We start from the raw sequence: 27,010 nt of genomic DNA on the forward strand, positions 1-27,010 counted from the left end.
GTTTGAAGTTTCTGTACCCTTATTTGTCTTTTTTTGCTCCATGATGTAAAAACTATTATGAATGAGATTCAATCCAAAAATCACTTTGTTAATTATGAATGATTAACTGTCATTTTTTTTAAGTGGGACCTGCTGAAATCTGGTTGTTTTTACTAATTTGTAAAAATGTATTTGAATCAGGAACAATTTGACCAAAAAATAATAAATGTGGCAAAGTCTGGCACTTTACAGAATTATTACAAAAAACTAAACAAAACAAAACAAAAAAAGCTGGACTATTATAAAAGCCTTTGGTTTTGATGTCTAAACCCATAGTTCACAGCTCACAGTTAGGTATCCTCACATGTTGCCCTGCTTTGAAACGACAACCCTCCAGCTCCTCAATCTCCTGTTAAATCTGATCTTCTTTTTCAGCTCCTCTGAGCACATCCCACTAAATGTTTTTGTAGAGCAGACAATATAACCTCTTTTTATCTCCTTTCGCTCTCTTGCATTCTTCTAAAATGCTATTGTATGACACACAATAAGATCTGCTCGCTTTCCTTCTGTCTCTGTCACCCTCCTAATCACTATTGTGTCGCAGACAATGGAGCAGCAGCCTCTGCTATACAGCAATGGGATGGCTGACTGTCAAGCCATTCAGCAACACACACACATGCTGACAATGACATTTCATTTAGGGACTAAGTGTGTGTATTTCTCTGTTTGTGAATTGGTTGTTACAGCATACTGTTAGCTCTTTCTAATGCTAAGATTTGAGCCTGTACGTTCCTTATCTCTTTCCATTTATCCCTCTGTACACTGAATACAGGTGTAGGTATTTGTTGGCTCCTACTGCTCTTCCATCTGCTCTCTGGATTTTTACACTTTGCTCTTCTCACACACATACGTGCCACATTTTGCTCAGAGCTACAGCAACTCTGATTAGAGCATTTTTTCCCCATATGGTGAAAACGGGTAAAGACAAGGCTTGTGCTATTTTAGACAGAGAAACTGGGTGACAATGTCATTGCCACATGAATGCAAAAGCTTTTTTTCCTCTGCCCTTATCTATTAAAAGTTACTGAGGTATCTTCACATCATTTAGACAAAAGGATAGAGTCTTACATAAAGTGTTGTGGCCTTATTTTTTATCTTTTGCTAGGAAAATGAGAAATGGGTACAGAGTTCATATAATGTTGTGTGAGGAAAGGCCGGATAGGAACCAAAAATGCAGGACTCGACTAAAGCTAAACTTGAAGACATCTTTATTGCTAATTACAAAACAAAATAACTAAACTGGGGGAAAAAAAAAAACTAGGAACTAAGGCTACGTCTACACTAATCCAGATAAATTTGAAAACGGCGTTTTCATCTAAAAACGCTCCGCATACAGACTATCATTTTCAAGCATTTCCGAACTGTTGTTCATCCACACTGAAACGATCAAAAACGCTACGTTCCTGTACTGTGCATGGGTGAAACGTAAGACGATTCGACCTGCATCATTTCTGTCTGCCGTTTATTTACTTTCCGGCTCTTTGACACGTCGCGGCAAAAATGACGAGGAAAAGCATCCGTTTTTTTAAATGGGCTGACAATGAGGTGGAGTTGTAGCTGCGAATAACACAAAAGTACAAAGTTGCAAAAGCGAGTGAGAATTAAAGAATTTGAAGAAAAGCTATCTGGAGCATGTACAAACTGATATTAATCTTTAATAGGGCTGCCAAAATTGAGAGAAAACAAAACAACTGCTGTATAATGCCCTCCGTAATCTTAGTTTAATTGGTCACATGACTGCAACACATGACTAAAATACACCATGGTTTTCAAAAAAGCTCTGGCTTCGCGATCCACACTACGACGCGCAAACGCGTTTTCAAATGTGTCCGCTTTGGAAAGCGTTTTCAAAACGTTCCATTTTCCTTAACAAAAAACGCTGTCTCAGTGTGGACGGAAGGCCAAAACGGAGAGAAAAAGATGCGTTTTGAAACAAAAACTTATTAGTGTGGACTTGGCCTAAACAAGGAAACACTAACCAGATGAACACTCATGTCAAGTCAAGTGGCTTTATTGTCATTTCAGCGATGTGCAGTGGTAGAGTACACTGAAGCGAGACAACGTTCCTCCAAGACCATGGTGCTACATATAACATGTAACAGACAATCAACACAGGACTACAAGTGCAACACAGCAAGAGGGACAAGGGGTATCGCATAAACACATCAGAGAATCAGGGCAAAGAGGAAACCGCTGGCAAACACGGCTGAACAACAATCTAACTGACGAGGACGGGAAGAAAAACTGAACACACACAGGACAAAAGACTGTCAGAATAAAACGGGAAACAAAAGAAACGCACACTGAGATGCAGACTGACTAAATACAGGGAACAGAACGAGAGAAAGACACAGACATGACTGAGGAGCAGACAAACAAATATGGAGACAGAGACAAGACCGGGGGGACAGAGGGACAGGACTTAACCAGACCTCATAGACCACACTGGGAGGCACAAAACACTAACACAGGAGATTCTGGAAAGGACAAACAGGCAAGACCAAGAGACTGGACGTGAAACGGAACTAAATTAAACAAGAACTAGGAACTGGAAGTAAGTAACCAAAACAAGGAACAGACTATTAAATAAACCCAAATCAAAAGTCAAAACACGAATGCTGGGTCACAGATCCAGGACCATCACAGCAGGAGTTTGAGTCATGCAAACATAAATGGAAATACAGTACACAGGCCAAAAACCGAGTTTTGTACAATTCTAACAAGCTTAAAAGTCAATATTTGGTATGACCACCTTTATTCTTTAACACAGCCTGAACTCTCTTAGGCTTCTTGAAGGACATCCACAACTCGTCTTTGGATGATGGCCACCTTTTGTTCTGTTCTCAGTCAAGATGATCCCACACTGCTTCAATAATGCTGAGGTCATGGATGTGGGGAGGCGAGTTCATAACAATTTCATTGTGTGTTTTTTCTATCCAGGTATGACTTACTGCATTGACAGTGTGTTTGAGATCGTTGTAATGCAGGAAAATCAAGCTGGTACTTCTTAGATGCTTTTTGACTGGTATTGCATGGTGGATCAAACTTTGTCTGCACTTTTTTGCATTGAGAATTCCGTCGATTTTAAAAAAACACCACAGGCTGAGGTGCAGCCCAAATCCATGACAGAGAAAAAATTTCTTTCAAATATTGTTCATCTGCTCTAAATAATTGTGTAGGCCTGCCACTTCTTCTTTGGTCTTCCATTTCTCCCGTTTCCTCAAAGTTTTTAAGGGCACACTGCACACAATGTTGAGATTTGCCAGTGTTTTTGCTCAAAGTTATTTGAGAATCCCTTTGTTGGTGTAAAAAACTGGAACAAATTATATGTTTTGTGACTGTTTTTGGAGTGATGATTGTTTGGACTGTCACTTAAGCAAATAATTCATTGAATAAAATGAATTGCCAAATTAATAATAAAGAACACTGCTTGTATTAGCCGTTGGCTGACTTGATGATTTATATTTTTAACAGAGTCCAATTAGGGTTTTGTTTGCTGTGCTGCTGACCTGCAGTGTCAAGTGTCAACTTGAAGCTTTTTGTATCACACATAATAACTTATACTTAAGAATTAGAATATAAGCAGTACCTTAATTTTCAGCACAGAATTGCAGCTATTTATTAATCTCAACTTGTTTTTATGTGGTTGTATGAAGCAGTATATAAAGAGCTAAAATCAGACAATATGTTAACTGATCCAATATGTTAACTTATATTTGGTCAACTCGGATCAGAAAACGTCGATTTCTGATGCTGTTAGTCCAAGCAGACTTGCATTCAGTTGTCATCATGAGGTGAATCATAATCATCACATACATTTTGAGACAAAAGAGAGAGTCAGAACAGAAAGTGATATTTAATACTACTCTTTTTGGCCGCTGTTGGTGGCTCGACATGGATCTGCTAGCGTTGGCCTCTATCCTCACTTTATTTTTATAGACAAATTTTTACCGTTAATGAATACATTCATAGGTGGAGATGATTAGTATGCTGGTGGCTCAGCTGCTTTAATGTTGTCATGATTTTATAGCTAATAGGCAATGCTGGTGGCCAGTCTTGCAAAAGGTTTTTTTTTTTTTTAAAAAGAAGAAGAAATGTGACATACTTGTCTACAGTAGCTAGTGGGAACAGTTGTCCATCAGTAGCTCTAAATGTATTTGTTTTGTTGCTTTATTAGACTCATCTGATATGTGAGGACTGAAGACCAGGCAGTGAGTGAGGACTTGTTAAGAAAAGCTGACAAAAGAAAAAAAAACGGGAAGGTGACCGTGAATTGCACACAGTCTTCTGTGAGTCTGTGTGTGTGTGTCCTCTAAGCTTTTGTATCCTGTGTGTGTGTGTGTGTGTCCATGAGAGATGAAAAGACAGAGTGAGAGAGGGTCCAGATGAAGGGATTATATCTCAACAAACTGTCCAAACAATTGTTCCCATCACTGTTCCTCTAACAATCGCATTTGGCCTGAGAGTCAACTGCTCAGGGAGCTTTCGTCCGTGTGTCTGTGTGCGTGTGTTTTATACAGATTTGCTGTGATACCCAGATACATATAAACACTGCGAGACCTTGAGAATAGTTCCTGTTGAGATAAAAAGTGCAGTTTGTGAAAAGATAATCATTCTGTATATAGCGCTGCCAACTCGTGAAGGTTTTTAACCTTCTTTCTCAGCAGTCTGCTTTCAGTACGTTTTCCAGAACAACGTGGTTTACAGTTCCATTTACGCCGAACAGAAAAGCTGTTTGTGCGGCCCCAATAACCAGCATGACTAAAATGATGCTAAAGAGTGACACTAACCCAGACTTTATCATCAGAAAACTCAACAAAGTCAGTTTGAGCTCTCAAAAGTGTGGTGTAGACACTAAATCAAAGCACTTTAGCATCTATAATGCTCTGGCTGATGCAGTTAATTAGTTTGTTGATATTGATATGATAATACCAGCTTTTGAAAAAACTCGGCATTAGTGTTTGGACAACATATTGATATGAGTATTTATTGAATTGCATCCTCTAACATTATATTATCAATATACTGCTGCCAAATAAGCAAATTTGCTGGAGGTCTTCCTGCATTGATTGACAGGCAACGCAGGCAGCTGGATCCGATAAGTGTCTGCTAGGTCTCCTCCACTGCTTTGAGCCAAACTCTCCACCAAGTTTGTCATAGTAATACCTATGGAGTGTCTTTCTGCATATTACAGACCATCTTAGAACGCTGTGTTGGAGTTTTGATGGGTAAAATTCTAGTGTTTTATTAGTCTGTTACTTGGCACTTATTAACTGAGATGTATACAGCTTACAAGTGAAGCCTGTGAATCAAGATAGCTGACATTACCTGACAATTAGCACTCCACCCTTTCATCCATATAAGGTAACCTCTAGCATCAGACAAACCAATATGTCACTGGCCAAAATGCTGTATTGAAGCGTCAAACTACTAACTCACAAACCAGTTTGTGTTGCGCTGTTGGCTATGTCCATCTTTTATAGTTTCTGTGTGATTCTTACACCTACTCAGGATCACCCATTTGAGTACAAGATCATTAGTCTAGTTTTGTACCTGATTATTTGATTGTGATTAGTTTTCCTTATTCCTTCGTCCTACCTTATTTGTCTTATAGACTGCATATAAAAATAGAGGACCCATCACCACTTCATTCAAGCTAGGAGCATAAGCAAGGGTTCACTAGTGACCTAGGGGCATTAAAAGCTCACATTCACTAGCGTGGAAATTCTGGATATTTTGTGAGAATTGTTACTATCTACAATATCCCCATTATTATCAAAGAGGGTGGTTACACTTAGGGCTGTGCGATATGACCAAAATCTCATATCCCGATATAAGAATTCTATCGTCCGATAACGATATAAATCACAAAAATGTAACATTTTCTGTAAATTCTGTGAATCTCGGGCAGCTCGACTTGCGTGAAGTGTTTCCAGCTGCGCGTCATGTAGCTGGAGTCGAGTGTTTTAACCGATGCATGAAACTATACATTTTTAGACATAAGTTGTAACGGCCTTGTGAGTATTTATTACACAGCCTGCTGCGGGGAAAAAGCCTGTTCTAACGTTTGAGTCTAAGGTTTATTTTTTAGCACCTGGCGGCTCTTTTTTACTTCTCATCCGTAAATAATCTGCTCTTTCACGTGATTCAGTTTATTTTGAAAAGTCTCAACAGGATCTTGAGCTTTATTGTGAAAGGTTTATGTGGAACATAAACAAGCGGACACGTGATGCTGTTACCGTCGTTGTTGCTAACCACAACGCATAAAAACAGGCGCTTGTCCGTCTGTAGTGTGGTTATATAAAATATAAGAGAAAGAGAGAACTTTAAGAAATTATTATAGCCACTACAGTGACCATCAAAACGATGAAAAAATATTGCCGTAAACAGTTTATTTTGCGACACCACGAAACAAACAATAGCGTAAAATGAAACGATAGATGTTTTTATATTGTCATCCGATATATATCGTTATATCGAACAGCCCTAGTTACACTCCCAGCTCATGCTTACTAACATTTGGTCAGGACCCATTGGAACTGCATTTTCACCGTGGTGTGTTGTGTTCAATTTAAGACCTTCAGCTTCTGAACTGGACACCATGAGACTCTATCTACTTATTACTTGATACAACTGTCAAATTCTTCGGATTATGATAATGAAGAAAAAATACTTACTTAAATTATACTTACATTAAAAATTTGCCTTCCAATTTGCTCAGCATCATCAAAGATCCTGTTTTAAATGTGTTCTTTTCCGCAGCATAAGTAACTCTGTTTACTAAACCTGAAGTAAAAGGTAACAAAAAGCATCATAAATAAACATCTAAAATTAGAACATGCACAGAGGTCACTAATTCAGCGTCTTCAGTGTGAACTTTTTCAGGTTTTTCTTTGTCATCCGACAAGATGTCTTTCTCTCATACTATACAGTAGATTTTTAAAAAATATTCTAAAGGGGTACCCAGTGCAATAAAATGTAACCACAAGGGATCCTGACCAAATCTCAGCAGGGACTGCTTGTCTAACTTTCTTGTTGGAACCTCTAGCTGCTTCTTTCTGCTTCACTTACTATTATTCATTTTACATCTAGAATTGTTTCTTTGGCAATCCTGCCCTGTGTTGCTATTATTTTATTTTGTGCATATGCATTGTCAATTTTTCCAATTAGTTACTTTTTTAAATCAAATATATAGTAATTCCTTCTTTATTATTAAGCTTTCTGTGTATATAGAAGGATGTAGAGCCGTCATAGAACCTGCTTTGTGTGTAGATAAAATCTGCCTTTATCTGGCGAGTTGCTGTGCTCACCAAATATGTCCTCCCCTTATCTGATAGACCAGACCAGTCAGCGCAGTCTAAGGGGGCTGGCCTGAAATTCTCACTTACTGAAGGCTCTGGTTGTACTTGATAATACATAACTGCAACATACAAAGATGTATAAGTACCTTCAAGAGTAGGAAAGAATGTGACTACTCTTGAACCTGAAGGTGGAGCCACAAAGTATAATTTGTACTGAAAGAAGAACGTAAGTTTTCTTTTTTAGTGGAAATATTGAAAAACTAAGAAAACAATAATAAAGATAAAAGCCTGAAAAATCTGAATTTTGAAACAGGAAACACATTTGGCGTGGTGGTTAGGGATTGGGGTGGTTAGGAAATCGAGTACACTTGTGAGAACTGGTTTAGTTTCAAATCAGATTTGTCAATGAGACATAATCTGAAAAACGTTTGTCACATTTCAAAATATTTTTTCTTACTCCTTTTAAAGTTAATGCTTACATTCAAAAATGTGCATATTTGTTTGAGTCATAAAAACACTTGATAACTTGCCCTGCATGTCAAGCAGCAGTGTCTTTTAACTCAAAGAATCACCTGACTGGTCCAGGCCATTATATTGCTATACATATTTCACAGAGAAGACAGTGTCTGTGACCATTACACGTGAATTGGTTTGATTGTATAAAATACCTGTTTTGTCACACATCACCAGTCTGATGATTCCAAAGCACTTTATCTTTTGTTCTTTGGTGGATGTGTGTTTGTATCTGACAGAGTGCATGGAAGGCTAAGACAGCAGAGGAGAGGCTGTATGATTTTACTTTAGATGACTGTTGGCTGTATAGGACTCCAGCGCACAACAGTTTTCACTGCCTATTAGTGTCAAAGTGGAAGAGACACACAGAAGAGGAAGTTAAGTCAGACTGGAGAGAAAGATGGGTGTGGAAAATAAAGTGCGGAGGTTGAGTCACAGAGTGAAATGCATTTCTATGTATCATTTTATGTTCTAGTAACTTCTTTTTCATTTGGATTGGATGTATTTTTGTTTGAATGGCAGTTAAATAAGAACAGATCATTTAGAAGAAAAGAATAATATTCATTTAAAGTTTATAAGGCAGCACGGTGGCATGGTGGCACTGTTGCCGCACAGCAAGAAGGTCCTGAGTTCAATCCCACCATCAGGCCGGGGTCTTTCTGTGTGGAGTTTGCATGTTCTCCCCGTGTTTGCGTGGGTTCCCTCCGGGTACTCCGGCTTCCTCCCACCGTCCAAAGACATGCAGTTTGTGGGGATAGGTTAATTGGTGTGAATGTGGGAGTGAATGTGAGCGCGAATGGTTGTCCGTCCCTGTGTGTTAGCCCTGCGACAGACTGGCGACCTGTCCAGGGTGTACCCCGCCTCTCGCCCTATGACAGCTGGGATAGGCTCCAGCAAACCCCGCGACCCTGAAAAGGATAAACGGAAGCGAATGGATGGATGGATAAAATTTATAAGCAAAAATTTAGGTATTTTTGCTGATCTGATGAGAGGCAAGATCACAGATCGGAGTGACTGGACCCCCGGAAGTCTAGACACCAGCAAGTATGTCTGTGAAGGTTCTCAGTCATCCAGGTCATCGTAGTCAAAGGAGCTTGCAAAGAAAAGCTTCTGGACTTCTTTAAGTTGCTTGAAGACGTTTCACCTCTCATCCGAAAGCTTCTTCAGTTCTGAGGTCAAATGGTAGAGAGTCCCAGATTTAAATCTACATTGGAGAGACCAAACAGCCACTTCACAAGCGCATGGCACAACATAGAAGAGCTACCTCCACAGGACAAGACTCAGCAGTCCATCTGCATCTGGAGGACAAAGGTCACTCTTTCGAGGATGCCAATGTTCACATTTTGGACAGAGAGGACAGATGGTTTGAAAGAGGAGTGAAAGAAGCCATCTATGTCCACTGTGAGCGACCATCTTTGAACAGAGGCGGTGGTTTACGACACCAACTCTCTGCCATCTATAATCCAGTTTTGAGTTCCCTCCCCAGACGCCTTAACGCCCACTCACATCCTGGGCCATCTGACCTCAGGAAATCGCATGATAAGGTGGGGCCAGGTTTCACAATGAGCTCACCCGAAACCCTGGCTGATTGTGACCCACACCCAGTTTCACACCTTGGCTCATGTGATTAGAGGATCATCAGGGGGTCCTTTTGTCCCTCTTTGTGGGGAAACTCCCACTGGGTTTAAATCTGGGACTCTCCGCCATTTGACCTTAGAACTGAAGAAGCTTCTCGGATGAGAGGTGAAACGTCTTCAAGCAACTTAAAGAAGTCCAGACACTTTTCTTTGAAAACTCCTTTGACTAGACACCAGCAAGTGCTTCATGGAAACGATAGTGACATCTTGACAAAATGGACGACATGGAGACGGAAAGGAAGAGGACTGCATGACAAAAGGACTAAATGGGAAAGTGAAAAAAATCACAGTCTAAAATATAAAAATACAAATGAAACAGAAACAAAAGTTAAAGTCAAACTTCTTTCATTCAAGTATTTTGAGTTAAAGATGAAAATGCTTTGGATGCAATCTAATTACATAAACATTAATCACCGTAGGGCTTTTCTTCAGGCAGTTTGTGAAACCAGCTGTTGTTTGCTGCTGTAAAATTTTAACTACCCTCAAACAAAGTAAAAATTCAGTGGCGAAATCATTCAGACTTCTATCACTTTATAGAAGGAAACTCATTAATCACCACAAGAACAGCACTGTAACCAGTAATGTGGCTTGATTTCTGAAAGCACACAGTTGGAAATAATGCTAATTGTTTCCCTTTTTGCTCTGATGTGACTTCATTATCTTTTAAATTATATTTTAAATCATATTATTCTATTCTTTACACTTCTCAATTTCTTAATTTCCTGTTTGCAGTCAATATCTGCAAATTTTATATCAGTCCAATTTCTTTCACTTTCAAATTTGCATCTATCTTCCGGGGATAAATGAACTGTTGAAACACAAATGGCATGCACATATAGGTGGACATTTGTCTTTTTTTTTTCTTACTTCCTCCACACCTTCTGCATTAAAACCCCACGTGCATTATGACTACAGGTAATTGATGACAGAAAAAAGTTCATTAGCCATCTTAGCTGTTCTTTAGGATGTTGTTGGCTGCAGGTTAAGAAATACATTTAATTTCATGGCTCATTAACCTAATAGCGACTATATTCTGCTCCCTCTCTATAGACTGCCTCAGCTCATGATTTAATTTATGCACATTTTTAAAGATAGCCAGACCCAGACTGTGTAACATTGCACAAACAGTTATGTAAACATAACAAATTAATTACTTTGGAGTTGTCATTTTGATGTAACAAGGCTGTTGAGTTGTGTTTCAGATGTCTGATTGTACAGCTGAAACCTGACACCTAACGTAACTGCTTAAATGACACAAATCTCTTACTTTAGTCAAAGAATAAGGAGTGTTAATGTTTGACTTCCAGACAGACAAAGAATGAAATTAAATGACATCACCCACAGTTATTAATGTTTTGAAACCAGAGCTGTAGACTTAATACTTATAAAATTACAAAACTGGGCTTTAAACCCACTCGTGTATTTTGCATGGGACAATTTAGTTATGTTGTTGTTGGGTTTTTTTTGTTATTTGAGTACTCACTTTGTGCTGCTTTAATTTCCTTGTCAATGCATAAAATGTGCTACAGCTTCCCGTGTTACATCTGCCACATCCCACGTCTAAAAGCTAGCAAATCTAAATGAAATGTGAAATTTTGCAGAATATATTTGACATTCAAACAAATATGATGGATGAAATTCTCAAACATAAGGATGAAGAATGATGCACATATGCATGATGAGTAGTTGATGTTGTTGTTTTTTTTCTTTGTACATCACAGTGCAACTGACAATTTAAATGTGTCCAGATGTCTGTCTGTTGCACAGTAATACAAAAACACAAAACATTATTAAAGAACCGTCTTGCACAGTGTGATATGTAATAATGTTACATTGTCACATAGTCAGATCAGCTTGTTATGCCCAAGCTTAGGTAACAAGCTTTTGAAACCTATAAGTAATTGAAACAACTGCCTATTTGTGAAAAAAAGAGATTTGGAATGATTTGTGCATGAAGAACAATTCTCAGATCCATGAATTGAAAAAGGATCTCTAATTTTAAGTTGCTACATATGTATTTGTGACATAATGAAGGACCCACGCACACGGCTGAATGTTGATTTACAATCTTTGCAGATGCAGCCTATATCATGTGTTATTACACATGATATAACCCTTACCATGTGTAGTTTATGTACTTTTTTTGGGAACATTTTAAATTGTTCTGATGGCACAAATAGTTATGGCAGCACAAAGGTTGGGTGTGTTGGTGGTAAAATCAGGTGCAATTTTTTTAATTGGTAAATTAATTAAAAATCATTGAAGATTGCACATAATATACAGTATGTATGTGTGGAATGTATGTTTGCAAGAAAAATAGTTTATTTTTTTAACAGGTGAAGTAGTTTTTGTAGAGAAGAAACATGTTTTATTCATGTAAGCCAGTTTCTACAATTTACCTTTCACGCTTACTTCCTCAGCCGTTCAGGATTATTCAGGCAAACTATCTTCCCCATTTACATTCAAACTCTCCTGCACCTGTCTCTCCTCAGCCCTGTCCTGAAGGCATACTCAACATTCATCCCAAAATCAGGAAATTATGGTCTGGCGAGTAGTTACTTATCACTGTGAGGAGTGAAGCAATCGCAAGTATTAAGGGAACATTAGCTGCTCACCTATTTGAGGTGTATGTCTCTGTGTGAGAAATGCTGACTGCAAGTCTAGCAAAGGCGAGCTGCCGAGATCAAATTCAAAATGTTAAACGATACACACACAGGTGAGGTCCTGTACAAATGTTTCTAATAAGCAGCACCACTGGGCCAGATCCTATTTGTTAAACCCTCGGGTGCCGGCCGCCAGACGGAGAGTAACCTGCTGAGCTCACACTTCTGAAGAGCAGACACATACACAAGCTTCCTAGCCATCTGTTTGTCAGTGGAGTGTGACAGTAGTTTAAATACTTAAAATTTACAGTAGCCCACCTTTATTTACATTTTGTCAGGTTTGCTGGTTGCAGTAACAAATTCCCATCCTGCATCTACCAGTACATTTACTCACACTTTTCTATTCCACTTCTATTCTATTTTTATTTCATCAACAGAATGTCTACAAAAATATAAAACAGCAACAGCAGAATATAACTTAGTCTCTACCCAAGCTGAGTAGTATTTTTAATATTAGTTTTAGCTTATTATAGTGATTGAAGTGTATATATATATACATACACAGACACACACTACACTACATATGTACATAACTTCACAGTGACCCAAACTGGTATCTTTGATTAAAGCAAACAGTGTTGGGTGTCAGCTTTACTATAATCGCATTGTAGTTTTCAGTCACATATCAATCTAATGCATCACTGTAATCAGTAATCAGATTACAGCCACAATTAATATGGAGTTACTTGCATGACCTGCAGACTGCATCCAGGACAGAAACAACTGCATTATATTGTTAAAATGCCACTTTGCAAGCATCTGCACAGACAGCATGCTAACACAAAGTTAGCAAAGAACCCAGAATAATGGAGCATTTGGTTATCCAATGACTGTCTAGTAGCCAGAGCTGGTAGCAAAGGCTGCGATGAGAAATTATACTTTTAGCACTGTAGCCTCGATTTCCACCTGTACATATTTCTACAGTAGAATCGCAGTAGGAAAAAAAAAAAGAATTGTAGTGTCGATCGTTTTGAAATCTGGGCTGGTTGTAAGCTTTGTGTTTTCAGCTTTGTGTTCATGCTCAAAAACCGAAACAAAAATGTGTTAAACTGTACAAAAATGCTTTAAATGTGTTAAACAGAGAGTGCACACACATTCCCTTACACAATGTAAAGCTTATTTTATCTATTTGATCAGCTGCTAATTCCACAAACATCACAAATAATACTGCCCAAGATGCATTAAACCGTACACATCTATGTATTTAATCTTCAGAAATCTATATGAAAATCAATCAATTTATGTTTGAGAAAAATTCGACTTTCATCTATGGATGGTAAGAAAAAATCACATTTCCAACAGGCCTTTGTTTATGAATAATGCCTTGTTGCTGTGTTTCTAAACACCCTGGATTCAGTAATGGATTCTGCCCATACAGAGCTGCTGGCAAGTGAAGCATGGAAGAACATTTGTGATACCTTTTTGTTGCTGGTGTTACCGCTGGCTGCAGCTGCAGAGGGGAAGCGGGGTCTCTCTCTCTCCCACAGCGAGTCCATGCCTGCTCTCTGAAAGGTTTGCCAGATTAGTGCGGCTGCCTGAATATTTCACTCTGCCTCTCCAGATTTTACCTAAGGGGCTGTTGCCACACCTTTGTTGTGTTCTTAAACTGTAATGTAAAACCCAGTTTGGATTGGACTGGGTTTGCATGTACTACTGACCCCCCTCCCCACCTGTCTGTATTTGCACGTGTGATGAGAAACTTTAACTATCTCAACTTCCTTTCTGTTTGGCCTAATTGAAGCTGTTTGAAAATCTTACAGTTTTCCTTAAATGGACTATTGATTTCAATTGGTAAATTGCTTGAGCATGTTGTCCTGCAGTCCTTTCAGTTTGGCATCACAACTGTACATCTGCTCACTGCAGCAAAATGCCAGATAATCTGGGGGGAAGCACAGGACAGAGAAATATAAAATAATATTGGCCAAATGTGATGAGTGTGAATGTATTTTATATATTACTGCTGCCTCCTCTAATCTTAAACAATGGATTTCATAAACCATGCCTTTGGAGAGAATACATTCAAAGAAAGAGACTACAATCGGAAAATGATGATACAAAATCAGATTGTATACCTTGGCTGTGGGCATCTATTGATTCAAAGTGCCCTTAAATGTTAGATTAATAATCTGTGTTTCTCATGGCAGGGCAAAAGACACTCATTCTGTGATCTGCAACATAATAACAAGCTTGATTTAAAGAGAAATAGATACAAGTATGTACATTTACTATTTCTTCAACCTCTGCAAAATGTATTGAAAAGGAGATTTTTGACCATATTTTGAATACCTAAATAAACCTAGTAACTATTTAACTGGAATTCCCCATCCATTTTTATGCTACTATTGCATGTCATTAACTTTGGGTGTTTCTTCCCTACTGCAGTTTGTTTTGTGCTTGTGTTGTTTTTGTCCCTGTTTTCTTTTTTTTCTTGTCTTTCTTTCTTCTGTTGGTTTTGTTGGAGGTTTCTTCCTGTAAAAAGTGCAAAATCAGTTCTACCCTCCATATAAAGCAAAAACTTTACATTTAAAGATATGACAAACCCCCTCTCCCCCCCAAAACCTATCTAGTCGCCAAAATAAAAATAAACCTAACATCGCTGCCACAAACATAAGTAGGAGATTATGTATGTCTCACAGACTTCCCCTGGTTATGCAGTTGTTTTCTACAGCTGCTGCAGGCATGTACCTTGAGATCCCAGCATGGGTGTGTTTCTAATGGATGCCGTTTGTGATCTGGTAGATGGTGTACTATTTTTAGAGAAGTAATTTAGGATTTTCAAAACTTAAGAGATTTTTGGCAAGATCTGACATCTTAACCTTGGAAAAGATAAGATTTCAATCCTTGGTGCACTCGAGTCTTATCCTATAAAGACAAAATCCTAAATGACATTCTTTAATGAGATAAGATGTTTGGATAAGCAGACGGAATGACTCTGATTGCAGATGTTTGAGACAACATACAGTGACTTGGATTTGGTCACAGTAACCTCTTCCAACAGCAACTGCTGTGTTATTCTGGGAAAAAATTAGCTTTTAGTCTTGTGTTTTGATTATTACGATTAATGTTAACATCCTCAAGTTTTCTTTCTTTCTTTTTTTTCTTTTTTATTGGGGGGGGGACAGAACGAAGTAAACAAACTGTCCTAGGCCCTAGCACAAGGTTCAGCATTTGGACTTTGCACTTGGCCGATTTCCAGGGTTCACAATGACCATCTGGAGGTCCAGTTGGCTCTAAACAGACTAGAGGAGTCCAAACCACTCAACCAGACCTGTGTTACCTCACATGAGTACGCTCTAGCAGTCACACTGCCAGAGTGTCTTTTGGGTTTTAGCACACACAAAATAGCAATCATATAAATGACTTTATTCATAATAATGATAATAATAATAATAATAGTGATAACAATAATGAGAAGAAGAAGAAGAAATTTATGATTAACTATTGCTCATAATAATGCCACAATAAAGTATGGTCCAGAAAACAAAAAAGTAATAAAACAGTAAGTTACATAGTAATAAACAAATGCAACAATATAATACATACAAAATACATAACTTTTGTGTATTTATTGGTATTAATTAGGTCCCATGGGTCTCATCCATAGTTCCTTGGGATCTGCGGCGACATGCCCGCAGTCTCCACCGATCTGAGGGCTCTCCGCCCCCCCCGGAAGGGGCCCAACCGAGCCACGGGCGCCAGGCCCCGCCAAGCAGCCACCAAGAGTGAGCCAGTACACACCTGAGCACCCAGACACCGAGAACCACTGACGCATGAGGGCATCAGCCACTGGCAGGGAATGTGGTGGGGGGAGACAGGCCCCCACACCTGGAGGAAGCTGAGATGTTCCCAGAGAAGTGGTGGTGGTGGTGGTGACCCAACCTGACACATAAAAACAGACAACTGACAACAGAAATGAACACTGTACACACACTCCCCAAACATACTCTAAACCCCCAGGTTCAGGCACCATCTCCCCCAGATGGGCAATCCACCCCCAGACCAAGGAGATGTTTTCCCTTTGCTCTGGCATGGAGACAAGCGCCTTACCTTACTGTAAACATTCACCTTTTATTCTCCAAACTGTAGTGGCACTTGAGCTCCATTTTTGGTTTGCATCAGTTTTCATGGTTTCATTAACACTTGGTATTTTTGCTAGTATTTGCAGACAAGTTGGCATCTTACATGCAAACTACTGGCAACCACAACAATCTACAAGTGACTCAAGTAGTTGCAATGAGGTTTTCCGTGCAATGTAGTGCAACACTTTGGGACCAGTTTCATCTAGCGACTACCAGCAACAACTCGCCAACCACTCTTCTCCTGTTTTTGCCAGCGGGTCACTGGATGGTCTCTATGATCTTTAATCTCAGCAACTACACCAACTTTCATCAACCTCTTACCAGCCAGTACTCATTTTCCCTTGTGACTGGTGGTTGCCAGATGGTTGTCCAAAGTTTTCTGGCCTGTATGAGGCCTGACTTAGTTTACAGTTACAGGAAACTGGGTATTGGACTGCTCTGCAACTAAAAGTCTTTCAGATCTCCATTTGTAAAATAGACAATATTCTCTTATTTTACCATATTTCTTGCTTTCTCCTGCTGGAATATTTAAATTTGTGTTTGTCTTTACAGGTAATGTTTTTCACTCGCAAGAAGCAGGTTACGTTGCTGTCTGTACATATTCACCTCGAAGCATAAACATGCAGACATCTGTGCACATACTCCCACACTGCATATTTTTACCAGACAGGTTTGTCTTCACCTGTGAGACACACAATGTTGCTGTAAAACTCAGACGGTTGAGGCTGTGTGCTACTGGAACAGTTTGGTAAATGGGCCTAATTGATGAAAACACAGACATCAGCAATCAGTCATCTCTCACTGCATAATCTGATGTAATATGCAGCTGGAAAGGGTAGGCCTCTATTGAATTACATTGTCTATATGCTTGTCATACACACACACACACACACACACACACACACACACACACACACACACACACACACTCATAATTTCGTGACATTTAAATATCAGTTTAAGGTTAATGCATCCCCCCAGATGGATAAAATGCTTTTAACGTCATTCTGGCTGGCACATGGACCTCTTACCACATTTGCAATTATAGTTAGTTTAATAAAACAAGTGGTCTTCAAGTTACTGGCATAGAATTCAACAAGTAATTGTTTTTTGAGGGCTTTTTTTCCATGTAGTACCTGTTGTGTATTCTGTTTTTGTCCTCAAACAAATGAATGAAATCCTTATTCATGGATGCATTTTTTGCTTGTTTATTTATACTGAGTAGTGATGCCTACCCGTGCTCACCGGAATACATCAATTAACATTAAAGTATGTCAAAGTACTCTCAGTAATCAGTATCTTCAGGCATGAGTTATTAATTGCCAAATAGGTTCATAAATACTTGGCACCAAGGCAGCTGAGAATCTCACCTTCTTGAGCATTAATATGGAACAATGGAAGACACAATTTCTCATAAAGAGACCTTTGATTTTTTTTTTTTCTTTTCTGCAGAAAAATTTGTGTCAGTGGTGTTAGCTTCAGTGGCAAATACAGTAAAGCCTGACAGAGAAATTGTTTTCAGGAGTAACGAAGGAAATTGCAGCTAAGTGTGAAGAGACGGGCTGGGAAATAATTTGTGACATGGTGGATGATGTTTTGTGAGTTTTGGTATCAGTCTTGACAATGATGGATCCGTGTGCATGTTTTTATCAAACTCAATGCAGCAACACATTATTTATCCTCTTATTTTTTTGTTACACTGTGCTGTTTGATGTTTTACAGTTCACATGCATACACACATACAACATATACCTAAAGTTGTATTTAGAGGGAGATGGAAATGGAATTGAAGCTTTGAGTAAATGTTGAAATTAACATTTACAGCCACTTGCAGGATGTTAATAATCAGCCGTAGGAGTCCATCAGAAATGGCTGTAAGTGCCCAATAGTCAGGTCCACTATAAACAAGGGAAGATTGTTTTTTATTTAGTACTACAACCTTCTTCAGCGATCTGACTTTTCCATGTAGATACATGAAAATGGCAACACTAAAGCAGGTATGACTGACAGTATAGCTTCATGACTGGTGTTGTGTTTGTGTCCATTTGCGTAGGTTTTTGCTTACTCAGAAGCGTCTGCAACCTACACAAACGTACCTGGGTGCAATACTTCAAAGAACCAACAGCACATAGCTTGATGTGGATAATGCACAGATTAAATACTGACTGGCTGAATCAGAATCAGAATCATTGTTTTTTTGCTAAGTTTGCAAACAAACAAGGAATTTGTCGTAGTGTCTTGGTGCAAAAAAACCGCGGTACACAAATAGAACATATTGTTTTTACAAACTATATAAAATACACATCTCTATATGAAAAATAAATACACACAAAGAGGAACACTTACTGTAAATGCCTATAGATCTAGACATGGAATACAATATACGAGTGGGCCACATTATTAAAAATCATTAAAGATAAAAAATTAACATGAAAATCATCAGATTACAGCTAAAGTGGACATTTCATTGTTTTTAATTGCTGAAGTTCAGCTCTGTGTGTATTATACATTGACACACCACCATAGCTGGCTATGGGACCAACAGTGCAAGCAAGAGTTCCCCACAGACCAGTTGACTGGGACACTTCCCCCTACTGACAGTAACATGTAGACAACAGGCCATAAGGCTGTGTTTAGTTGTGACTCTGCCTCATCTAACACTATGCTCGATTTATGTTAAGCAGTCTTTGAAGGTTTGCTCATTGTATTTTTAGAAGCCATGACATGTCTGAAAGTCCACTTTTTATTAGTATGGAAGCAAAAGAATCAATACCATGTTTATGTTTTTTATTGATTTCCTGTACTCTGTGCAGCAAATATGCGACTCTTTCCTATTCCATGCCATAATAAAAGATATACTGTAAATATGAACCCAAGTCTGCTAAATGCATTTAATATAAAAAAGACACTTGGGCTGTTGACAGTTTTGTAAACAGCAGCTTGTTTTGGGATTTGTTTGATAGTTTTATAAGATTTATTCCTGTGGGGACAGCCCATAAAAATTCTGTCACCCATTTAAAAGGCTACTTTAACCATTCTCCGGCTCAGACAGTCTTTTTCCTCTAGTGGACCAAGCTTATGTGACAAAACTGTCATGTTTCAAACGCCAATAAATAAATAAATATTAATAATCTTGAATTCCCTGTGCTGAAAAGGATCTTATAAAATGTTTGTTGCACTTTCTTGCATTCATATATTAAATAAAACCTACATGTTTCTTGATGTATCTGTAACAAAGTTCATGTATAATGTATTCCCAAACCTCATGCGCAGGTTGTCATTGGAACTAAGTGCTTAATTGTAAGTATAACCCTAAAACTAAAAAAAACCTGGCTGATCTGTGTTAACAAGCATTAAAAACGTATACCTGATTAAATTTATTAATATTAAATTAATTACATTAATTTATGCTTCTTCAGTTTGTTTTTTTGGTTTTCTTTGACAGAAAACAGTGAGTTGCATGGCTTCACTCATGCAATTCACTGTCCCCAAGGACACTTTTAATTGAGTATTCTAGCATTATAATAAAGACCAATTACAGTTTTGCAATGATCATTCTTCACATTTTAAATCTGTTAAAAATTGGATTCTTGAACTAAGGCTTGACTTGTAACAGACGATACTGCAAATCAAATCACAACTGCGTGATGTTTGGAAAATTGCAGTTATTTCCCTGTGTTGATCAGAACAAATGAGAAAAAAACATGACTGCTAAACACAACAGAGATCTATGTTCATGTTTTAAGTTACATTCAAAACTGAGGGAAAAATCAGAACTAAGGTGATCATATTCTGTTTGCACCGTTAACCACTCTGTCCTAACTCTGCCTTCCATATATTATTAAATAATCTGCAGATTTAATTGCTGTTGTCTCATCCACCATTTTGACAGGCAAAAACACCATCTGCTCCTTGGTAATCCCTTGAAACGTGCACACATGCACCCCGCTGTGCTGTGGTAAAGTTAGTAGTGACACCTGACAGAACTCCCACAGTGCACTCACTCCTGCTGGAACAAGTATAATCAAAGTTAATTCATGCTAGAATTACAGCGAAAAACACACATGAACCCTGACACGTTGTTGTTTTTTCTGTAGGAAATCCACCAGTGCACACAAAGATAGGGGTTGAGCGTGCAAACTGTGATTGCTTATGCTTAATATGAGTGTGTGTTCATTTGTAAAAATGTTAGATCAGATGTCATGAGCACCAAAGATTATGAGCTGCCAGAAATACTAGGCTATTAAAAATAAATAATGCTTTGCTGTTATCCTGCTGATTTTTTGTTTTGATGCACTCAGATAAATTTTCTTATCTGCAGCAGGATGAGACGTCAGCTCTGATTTTCTGATTATTTTTTTAAATTTTCAATTACATTATTAATGATTCAGTTACATCAGATTTATACAAACGGGGATGTAATAATAACAGATATTTTGTACTTGCTCCCAATACCACTCCATTTACAAAATTACCCATTTTCTGAGACAAAGAAACAGTGTGAATCAGTGTGCGTGTGTGTGGTGACTGTCTTGTTGGACATTTTGGAAATTTTGGCATCAACTTAGTACCAAGGAGAGACTTCTTGAACATACTAGAGCTTCATCGTTAGACTTTTTAAAAAAACGCATGCAGTCCCATACAGTTATGCATGTGCTGTCAGTGCCAGCTACTTCAATTAGGAATTCACATCTACTTTAATTATCACTTTGAGCAAAGACAAGGCAGAAACTGAAAGTCTGCTAACTAATTCATCCGTGGTGTTTGTGTTGACAACACATCAGCTTTATATCAGTAGACAGCTAGTGTTAGCTAACTATAACGGAGAAACTAAATGAAGAAAGATAAAGAAGTAAGAAAATTCTCTCTGGGGTTCATCGCTACAAGAGGCGGCATTCACATCAAAAATAGTCATTTAATCCAACGAACACTGATCAATTCAACCACAGTTGTTGCATCTGCGTTTTGTTCTAAACAAGTTGGCTTTCCCTTTCCAGTCCTTGACTGACTGCAACATTAGATTTCGAACTAATGGACTCTTCAGTGATGAATGTAGAAGTGGCACAGAGATGATAAAGCATCCCTCCTAAAGCTTCATCATGCACTTTCGCTAAGCTTCATATCGCAAAAAATGAAAACAAAGCAAAAATGCCCAAAGAAATCCTCAAACAATGGATTGCCACTAGCATTTCTTTATGAAGATAATAAGTTTGCAGGGATAGTTTTAAAACATCGCATTGTGTCGAGAGAGCTTGCAGTTTTCCAAACACTTGGCAAAGCCAAATTCACAATCATTGTCACTTAAATAAATCTGTTTTCTTAGGTCCACAACCTCAAAGACTGTGGCACAGTGGGATCACTTTCAGAATGACTGCTATCACTGCACATTCAGAGCTGCCAGCCAGATTTGCAAATATGAGATAGGAGGCCCTGCCAAAGATATATCTCTTCCAGTTTTCTGAGACTTAAATCATTCAGAGGCACTGCCTGAAAAGGTATTCAATTATTGTTTAATGACAAAGTCAGCTTTTATTAGATTATTCTTAAGCTCTGTGGTTCTCGATCTGGTGATGAAGGGAGGTTATTTGGGTACACAGCAGACAGTTCGGACATAATTTGCATATATTGATGGATATAAACACACTCCAGAGCAGTGGGGTGGAGGAGCAATTTTGTGTTGTTGGATTTTTGTGCAGCAGAAAAATACTGAGAGGGGAATAAATGTTCAGTGAAGCCACTTCAAGTCTGACATTGTCACTTTAGGAATGTGTCTAAGGTTAACGGCAGTAATTTTATATTTCACCAATATCATACTACATGCTTTATTTATTTATTCATATATGTGGTCTACTGTTGTCATCTCAGATCATCTCAAACATCTATTGGTGAGAAGCAGTGATCTGAAGTAGAAATATGCAATCCCAGGACAGGAAAGTCAGTGGTTCAAATTATTTCCAGATAAGCTAGTTCAGAACTTGGTTACTTCCTGCACATTTTTTGCAATATCTGTGTCCATTCATGCAAGACATTTAATCCCTACCTCAAGTAAGCTGTTCATTGGCCAGTGGCTTAAAGCTGTTCGCACTGTCCAGCTTACAGATACGACAACCTCTCTGCACAAATCTCTTGCTTTCTGTTACTCTAAGTGTGACGATAAAAAAAAAATAAATCTTGTTGCTCATTCCAGTGTTAAGAGTTTCAAATGGATCCATCTTCCTTTCTTGAAGGTTTTAGAGATTGCACAGCAGTATTTAATAATAATAATGATGCTTTTTGCAAATGCTCAGAGATGATTCAGATCCCATAGGGGAGCCTGTTCCAGAGAGTGGGACAGCTTCATTTTAGGTATGGTTAGGGGGTAAAAAAATAGGCCCTCGTCTACACAGAGTCCAGTTCAGTCCATTTGTCTTGTCTGCAGTGGTATTACTGAAGCTGGTAGCCCGATACACCAGTGATGCAAACATTGTCAGAGAAGTGGTTGAGGAGGATGGAATGAGGAGCTGTCAGAAGGTGGTGTCCAGGAGAATGAGGATGCTAACATCCCTGAAACTGTAGCAATGAGGAAAATTTGTGATTTGTGGTAGTTTTACCTGACAGTTAAACTGTTTCAATTCTTTGCTTAACTGAAGATTTCTTTGGGTGGGCAGTCTTTTGTGCCTAAATCACTACTTTCAGTTGAAAACTTGAAATACAGCCATATTTAAAATGGGCCAAATATTGCCTCCAAACAGAGCTCCGATTATCAAAAAAAAAAGAAAAAAAAGAATCCTGATTCATCAGAAAAAATAACATCAACAAAACATTGTTTTAATATCAAGAAGTAGATGTAAATGTTGTCAATGCCATAAATTTATTTAAATTTGATGACTGACTCAAAATGACATGGCTGATAGGGTCTTTCACTGCAGCTACACTGAAACACGGTCTGCATATACTATAATGGATGTAGCGACCAAGACATCACCTTAAGTACAGTGAAGTCTTCTGTTAACACTCAAGCAAGTGTTTTCACTGTTTTCTCTTTTTTTTGCAGTCTCAGCTAACAAGTGAAGGGTGCGTCTGACTTCAGAAACCGAGAAGCTGCACATTACTCTGCTTTATTGTCCCTTTGGACACTAATGGGGCCATGATGCTTACAAACTAAGCAATGTGTTATATTTAATACAATTTGAAACTAGAGATTGAGACCATAAACTCATCAGAAAAGTATTTATTTAGGTCAAAGCTCAAGTTAGCTGGAGACTATTTACTCATAGACTTCTACAATGCGATAAGATCAAGAATTGACCCCAGGGGAAACACCCTGTGAAAAAGGGGGCTGGGAATGAGGAGATTTCTTCCATTACAACAGAAGAGGAAAAATAGAATATATGGCAGAGCTTGTGTTGGATTGCACGTATGTTCCTAATCAAGTGCTCAGTGGGTGTGAATGCACATGAACAGTGGGTACACTCTCAGTTTCACAGTAATGACTAAACAGCAGCTGCTGCTGTCTGTTTTAAATGGAACTGGTGAAGGTTGCATGTCCCCTCAGGTTAGTTTTGCTTCATTTCTCCATTTTCTTTGTCCTTGCAACCTCCAAGCCTTTTTATTTCTGTCACTCAGGTGTCTTTGGGGTCACAATTACTCAATCACTTATTGACTTCCACACTGACAGCATCCACTGTGTTATAGCTGCTGAAAAATCAGCAGAAGAGATTCATTGCACAGTCCCACTGCTGCTCCTGTTTATTGAGGTATATTTGCTGTATTATCCTGGCTGTCTTGTTTATTTCTCTCTTGTCATTGACAGTATGCCCTCTCAGATTATGAGCTGATTGATGTCTATGTCCCCTCCAGCATGTTCACCTTCCTTGCACTCTTAAATCTAATGCGTCTGTGCATGTCTAGAGGACATTATAGAACTGATACATATAATTGTTGGCAGGCGTGATGGATCAGAACCGTTGTCGTTTTCTTCACAAAGATATCATGCCAACCAAAACTACAGTTTCGGATTCACTGCCATTACCCAAATATTCATTTTTTATAATATATAATAGATTATCCAGAATATTTTTAAGATTTTGAAATGTAAAATAAATACTCTGTGAACAGGCAGTTTGATGGCCATTACTTTGATGGATGTGCATGCAGGAAAATGTATGACTACATCAACACTCTTTACTTCCATCATAATAGTGGTGGAAGTTGTAACTTTATGAGAAATAAGTTGATATATATTCTTTTTTCCGTTGTAGTGTTATTGTACTATTGTTGAGTGATTTTGTCTTTCATATATATGACAAAAGTTTAGTCAAAAATTCTTCTCAGTAGGTGAACTGATTAATAACTTTTAGCCCTTTGTTCTTGCTTTTATGGGCTCATCTGGTTGAGATGTGAGCTCATGCAATGGTGAGGCGTCCATCCACAGGATCCATATTCAGGCATCTATCATCAAATCATCATTTAGAATTGTTACTTCTCCTAGAGGATTGGTCCAATTTATGTGAAAAATGCACAAAACTACAACATTAACATTACAACATTAATAGTCTGGTTTTTAACTCTTTCCCCCTTGGACTTTTCTGAAATATGTGGTTTCTGTCTTAATTCAAAGCTGCTTCCAGAACAGCTTCCGCCTGTGTCTGTAAAGATTTTATTCTACCTGGAACAGGTTACCACACATTAAACAGATAAAAATAGAGGTTCTTTTACAGATTCACGTCTTTGTGTCTTTAGTGTTGTACTTATGGATACTTCTATGCGTGTTTAATGTTTATGTAAGTTTTGAAATATGGACATCAGGAAATCTGGTTGTGTTTTAAAAGATATTTACTGTAATAGGGATTCTAGAAAATTAGGGGGAAAAACAAAACAAAACAACCAACCAGACAAAAAACCTCACACAATTACTTGTCTTTTCTCACAGGTTTAAGAAAAATAGTGGTTTATAAGGTAACATAAAAAAAAGAATAAATTGATAGCTGTGCAAAAGAATAAGAACATAAACTTGGAATTAAAGCTATACAGAAATATATGTTTTTAATAATGACTGCAATAAAATTACCACATCATCCTCTACACCAGTGGTTCCCAAACTTTTTTTGTTTTACAAGAAAAATGTTCCCCCCACCCCCCGTACGTGCACGCACACGCACTAACACATCCTCCAACCACACACGCCGATATTTTGCTCCATTGCGGTTTATTTCACACCTCAAACATTTAGTAAACAATTAAGCAAATACAAGTAATCTGCAATAAATTACAGGTAGTAATAAAATAAACTACTAACTCTTTTACGCTACGTCCACACCTACACGGGTATTTTTGAAAACGCAGCTGTTTCGTCCACACGTAAACGGCGTTTGGAATCACCGAAAACGGAGATTTTTTAAAACTCCTTTTTTGCGTTTACGTGTGGACGAGGAATACAGAGTTCGTCATGCAACGTCAAAGGTATGTGCCCTTTTTCACGTCACGCTGTGCGCCATGTTATTGTTTACATGAGATGAATTGCAGAATGGCAGAGAGAGACAAAATACTGTTACTGTTAATCTGACTATCTGCAGGTTTTACACGCAGTTACTGTCCCTCCATTTACAAAGGCAGAGGCGTCACGGTGTGATTATTTTACGTGTAGTTGTTTTTTTTTCTTCTGTGTAATTAATATTCAACATTGCTATCAATACATTTTTCAAAAAATGCCTCTCTGTGCAAAATGGGTTTAAAAACATAAACAACTGTGGGATACTGTTTGTCCGGGGGAACAAATCGTGGCAGGATCAGCCTGATATTATTTTTTTTATCCCGCTGTAACTTTACTGTATAAAGAGCTAACATCGCCAAAATGTCAGGAGTAGTTAGTTATTATAACAAGTGTTTGTGAACTAAAAATCAAGAATGTGGAATACAGTTTGTCCATGATTTGAAGAGCCCAGCACTGCTCCCAACGAAGGGAAAACCAATTCTGCAGGGGAGACCTACCTCGGCACTTGTGCAGGTGAAACCAAAGGGAAGATATGCTTCACCATATTTTCTAGTCTTTGGCTTAGAATGAAGTTGGTTTGGAAACCTATTCAGCAATGCTTCATCTCCTGCTTTGCGTTTCTGTGGGCCCCCAGTGCTAGCAGTGTCCAAGCGTTTTGTTTTTTTCCTTTTCATACCGCCCCCCCCCCCCCCCCGCCATAACTCTGCGCCCCCCCTAGGGGGGCTTTGGGAAGGTCTGCTCTACACTATACACACACATGGATAGATGGATCTATGAACACACACACACATCTTCAGTTTCACCTAATTGGAAAGGATTTCAGAGGAGTGAAACTACAGTATGAAGTTTGCTGGCAAACATGAGTAATTAATACTTCATGTTGCACAGGCTGCAGAGCTGACCTGTGCAGCTCTGTTATGCAAGAGTGTGGAGCTGCACTAATGATTGATTACACTACCAGACAGATTAATAGAGCTGTTATTTCCAAACTATAGCCACAGAATTAGGCCACTGATTTACATGTTGCTTAAAAGGGTAACAGTAAACATCAGCTAATGCACCTAGGTCCCTTGTGGGTTTATGATGTAAAAAAAAAAAAAAAAAAAATATATATATATATATATATATATATATATATATATTAGTCTAGCCTCAGTCATGTAAAGTAATTTAACTCTCTTCAGGCTTCAGATTATAATATATATGAGATGGAAAACCATCAAATATACATTTGATTGAGGAGTCTTTTTGCAGTTTAAATCAGATTACATGCCTCTCCACTGTCTGTGCTGTGAGGGGTTTTGCA

At 38.3% G+C, this 27,010-nt stretch overlaps 1 protein-coding gene across 1 annotated transcript in view; it reads left to right on the forward strand.

The window, feature by feature from the left end:
• LOC146372038 (exostosin-1) overlaps positions 1–27,010 on the forward strand; it is a 291,065-nt gene that overhangs the window by 90,395 nt on the left and 173,660 nt on the right. The window lies entirely within an intron of this gene.

Source organism: Perissodus microlepis, chromosome 15, assembly GCF_051167445.1.
Source record: "Perissodus microlepis isolate ML-2025 ecotype Zambia chromosome 15, ASM5116744v1, whole genome shotgun sequence".
NCBI lineage: Eukaryota > Metazoa > Chordata > Actinopteri > Cichliformes > Cichlidae > Perissodus > Perissodus microlepis.